The following is a 5296-nucleotide window of genomic DNA, read 5'->3' on the forward strand; positions in this document are numbered from 1 at the left end:
GCCGGGATGGTTTGGCTCTGCTCCAGATGTCACTCATTCCCTTCCACCACCAGCAGAAGATACTGGGCAGATTCTTCTCATGAAAATGACAGAAATGGAAAAGGGCAAGGGAAGTACATAAGCTATGTACTATGTCCAGAGTCATAACTAGTAAGCCTTCACATCTGTCTCTCTCGAGTGGGCAAAGCAAGTCACACACTGAACAAACATCAAGGAATGGGGAAATGCAAATTGCCCCTTTTGGGGAAGACTTCAAAATCACAGCATGGATGGGAGCAGGGCAAGGTGAAATAATTCAAGCCAGCAACCCGATAGACCACTGAAGAGGTCTTTAATCACCCATTGCACAGTCTCCAACAAGTCCGACTTCACTCATTCACTTTCATTTCTGCCCAGGAGTCAGATGATTTGGAGGTAACTGTCTAATCTCACTATAAGACAAGGAAACTGGTGCAGAATCCCAAGGAGAAGCTGCCTCCAAACCCATTGTTCTTTGCATTTCAGTTTGATGATGAAGTGCTTTATCTTACCTGAGTGTAATAGCATGATTGCTCATAGTTTTGCCAAGAAAATTTCAGATATTGAAAATTATATTAAAGCTTGAAATGCAATACAGAACTGAACTACAAATCACTCTTTAGGATGAGTTCTAAGTTCTCAAAGCAATTTGTTTCTCAAGAATTCTCAGAGTCTAATTTCACCGTATTAAATAATATAGAAATATGGCACTAGAGACCTCCATTAGGGAAGCACAAGCATCCTACAAATTAGTATGCAGTATTTACTTTAGGTTGGAAAATCTCAACAGGCTTCCCTTTATTTTCAGAACTGTATTTTGCCTTGTTCTCTGCTTCTAAGACTTGATACTTAAAAAAAAAAACAACACTATACTCAGAAAGCCAATAAACCATTAAATCTAATTAATGGAAAAAGGAGAAACAAAGCTTAGTAAATGAATTTTAAAATGCTAATTTAGATTATCATCCAAAAATTATCATTGGGATCCCTTAATTCCTTACAAGGGAAGCTCCAGTCCAACACAGGCTCATTTTTTCTGGACGAAGGAGTCCTCCAAAAGCCTGCAGAGCTGGATAAGCAGTACACCAAAGGCAGCAATCTGAAATATTGCCCTGGAGCTCTGTTAGCTGAACCTAGAGCCAGCCTCAAAAGCCCAGCTCACAGTGTCTTCCTAGTCCCTACCTTGAATAATGTTAGCTTTCTAAAGACACTCTTGTCATCCAGGAAAAATTGACCTTCCACCTTGCAAAATGCAGAAGTTCAAATGTGGAAAACAGAAACCTCAAAGGTGCCAGCAGTTCAAAAGCCCCAAAACTCCCAAAACCACTTCCAGTCTAAAAGTTCACAGTATCAACCTCTTCCTCTGCAACACATACATCACAGTGTTCAAATCCCTTCAATCCTTTGACCTATGACCCCTCTTCCCTAGGCTTATGTTGTTTCCACTGAGAAAGGGAGATGGTGGAGGAGAAAAAAGTAGGTGAGAGGTTTAATGTCTCTCTCCCCTCCTTCCAAGTCCAAAGTACATGCTTTTTCTTTCTTTAAAACCTTTCCTAACTATAGTGCACATATTTTAATGATAGCTTCTCTGGTTCAAGTCTTTCCCATTAGCCAAACAACTGGGCATTGCTAGATGTTCCCGTGGCCCTTTGTCACATCTTCATGTACGATGAGTGCTTTGTGTATATCATGACTCTTCCCCAAGGACGGTGACATGAATCAAGATGCAGAGTTTATGTAGCAGCTGGATATTGAAGAATTCCATAAAGAGCATGTACCTCCATGGATTTCAACATATCCAGCAGGGATGAGAAACAGAATTTACAGATAAAGCACTTTATTATGTGTTCTCATGAATTTAAAACCACTTAAGTTCACACAACCACAGCCATGCTGAAAGGCTGCATTTTCATTTCATGGACAGGGTGGAGGGAGCTAACTGTTGAGAGAGATGACATTACTTTCTCAAGGTCACACTTAGGAGCCAGCAGGGCTGTTGTCGTGGGGTGGGGCCATGGGCCATGGGAAGATCTTGGACACCGCAAGGCCTCTTTGTCCTTGATTGAATACTACAGTCCTAACTTTATTTCACTTCTCCTTCCAGTGCCTGCCAATAACATGAAAGAAATAAAATCGAAGCTATCTTCCTCACAAAATGGTTGATTTCACTGTTACAAGCTTATCCCTGTGCTTGTTTGTTTCTCTGTGATGATTTCTGAACATATTTTAAATGTCTTTGCAAGAAAGCATGAATACTGCCAGGCTTCACTTTCTTCAAGAATTCTTTAGGACAAATTGACTGGTGCCAAGAAGCATAGAATCCAAGACCAGGATAAGTTTCCAATGCCTTGGTTTTGGATAATTCCAGAAGTTGTGCCAATGAGCATAAAACCTGCCTTCCTCATCCAACTGGGAGAGAGATAGACAGACGGAGAGGTTGAAAATGTGTGTGTGCAATAGGCAGGCTTCAGGGAGGCTTGCCACACATGCTTTAGATTTCCAGTTGTTCTTCAGCTGCCAGGGTGACCAGGGAAAATGATGACCAAGCTCTCCTGGGCATAGTGGCAGTAAAACTTTCACCACTGCCTTTCCTACTTTTTTTTTTTCTTCCTTAAGGATGAAAAATATGCTTTTGCAAGGAAAGTAATAAAATATAAAATTTTCTGAATTTGACAGACTTTGTCCTAGTTTTTGGTTTAATGGGAAGTCTATTCTAAAATCCAGTCTCTATATCTCTTACACTTATTTAGTAGACTTTAGGAACTTCTTTGTACTACCTGAATGCAATAAACAGGCTGATTAATAAGAATGGAAACACATCATCATAGCCATGCTATTGTGTAATTCCCTCCCTTAGAGTGTGGGCCGGTCAAGTAACTTGCTTCTAACCAATAGAACACAGCAAAGACGATGGGACATCACTTCCATAATTACTAACATAAGATAGTGACTTCTATCTTGCTTGCAAACTCTCTCCCTTTTTGACTTTGACAAACAAGAAGTCATATTGGAGAGGCCCACGTAGCAAGGAACCAATAATTATGAAGGAATTGGGGCCCTCAGTCCAACATCCTGCAAGAAACTGAACCCTGCCAATAACCATGTGAGCTTAGAAGTAGATATTTCCATAGTACTGCTTTGCGATGAGATCCCAGTCCTCATAACATCTGGATTGCAGCTTTAAAAGAGATTCTGAGTCTGAGGCACAAGTTAAACTACAACTGGATCCCTGACTCACAGAAACTTGGAAATAATAAATGTGTGCTGTATTAATCCAGTATATTTTGGGGTGATCGGCTAACATAGCAATAAATAAATAACACATAGCCTTAAGTATAAAGAACATATCAACTATGTTTTGAACCATGAGTTCATAGTTTTTCTATACTGGAGTGTCTCAAATACTCCTGAGAGGGAGAGGAAAAAAACAACCCGAGTGGAATTAAGGGATAGATGGAAAAATGGAGACACCTGGGTGAGGCAGAAATGTTTTTAAAACACTGACAGCAGCAATAACTGGCTGCAAAGCTTTGGTTTAAATCTACTCTGTGAATATTGAGATGTACTTGGGCAATGCAATGTGAATTTTAGGACCAACTGTCTACAAATTTGAAGTGATATTAGTGGATCTCTGATGTAAATTTTTTCTGTCGATAATGTAGTAGAGAAATAATCCTGGCCCTGACACTCCTTGAGGAAAGAAAGAAAAAAGAAATTTCCCTCAATTTTATTCAGTCACAACCTAGAAATTCTATTCCTCCCTAAAGTTAAAAGTATAGATAAAAATATCTTTATGGTTAATGACCTATATAAATCAGGATGAATAAACCCAAAGATGGTTGATTTCTTACCTATGGATTCAACAGATGGTGTGCTAGCGTTGACTTTGGACTTGCTTGTGAGAGAAAATCGAACATACCTATTCTTAATTTTGTGGTTAGTGTCCTTGTGGTACTTGAATTTGGCCATTAAAGGAGAATATGTGGAAGGCACAACAGAGAAACAGAAGAGACTGAATTCTTGATAATACCTTTGAATCACTAAGTTACATCAGGTTTGCTGAAACAACAATTTTTGCAAATTTGAGTTTGATTTTCTGTGCCTTAAACTGAATATGTCTCAACTGGTATCTATTTGGAGAGAAAAATTGAAGATTTACTCTGCATCTTGGGTAAGTTCCAAATCACTACCTGCACTGCGCAATGTGTCTTATTAATTGCCTATTCCAGGATAATACTGTCATTCTAGTTCACAGTCTTGGTGAAAAACATTAAGGATAGTTATAAAATCATGGAATCAGAGTTCCTTCCAAAGAAATAGACATAATTTTTTTAGTATTGGAAGGTTGTATACTATTGGTTTGGCAAGGACATTTTCACATTCTTTCTTTATTCATGATACAACTACTTCAATACTCTCAAATAAATGGAAAAACAAAATTCAAGACTAGACAAAATGATCAAGTGTTTCCCTGTGAGACAAGAAACTATAGAGTGTGGCCTTTCCCTGTCTTATGGTAGGAATTTATGAAGATGATAGCTGTTAGCCCCATATTCTAAATGACAGCATGATTAGTGACTTTCACTGCTATACAACTGACTAAAAGGGCAAACAGGCTGTTGATCCTGCTCCAAGTGGAGACAAGGGGAAGAAATTTTTTAGGGAGTTAAATTAAGCAAGAGAAAATTTTGAAAAATAGGTAAGAATATATTATGAAATGGCAAAATAAAACTTAAGTGTTTGGGCTGCTCCCAAAGCTATAAGCAGATGACCAGGAATAAAGGGTTACAAGGAGGTAGGCTGAAAAATGTCCTCTTCCCAACCCCACCCTTGCCAAAAAACTATCCATGTTCTAATCCCCAGGACCTGTGAATATTACCTAATTATAGTAAATGTGTCTTTGCAGATGTGATTGCCTAAGGGATTTGTGAGATGGGGAGATTATGCGGGTTATCTGAATCGGCCTTAAATGCCATCATGTGTTTTTTAAAGAGAGAGGCAGAAGATTCCAGACAAGGGAGAAGAGAAAGTGAAGTGCAAATGGATCAGAGAGAGCTTTGAGGGTGCTCCAACCCCGGCCCTGAAGATGGTTGAAGAGGCCAGGAACAAAGGAAAGCAAGAGATGCAGTTCTAGAAACTGGAAAAGGCAAGTAAGTGGAGACTTGCCAAACCATGAGTTCAGCCCTGAGAAACTGACTTTGGATAACTGACCTCCAAAACCGAAAGAGGATAAATGTGTGTTGTTTTAGCTAGAACTAGAAACCACATTAAATTTGTG

Source organism: Vulpes lagopus, chromosome 8 (genome assembly GCF_018345385.1).
Source record: "Vulpes lagopus strain Blue_001 chromosome 8, ASM1834538v1, whole genome shotgun sequence".
Taxonomy (NCBI): Eukaryota; Metazoa; Chordata; class Mammalia; order Carnivora; family Canidae; genus Vulpes; species Vulpes lagopus.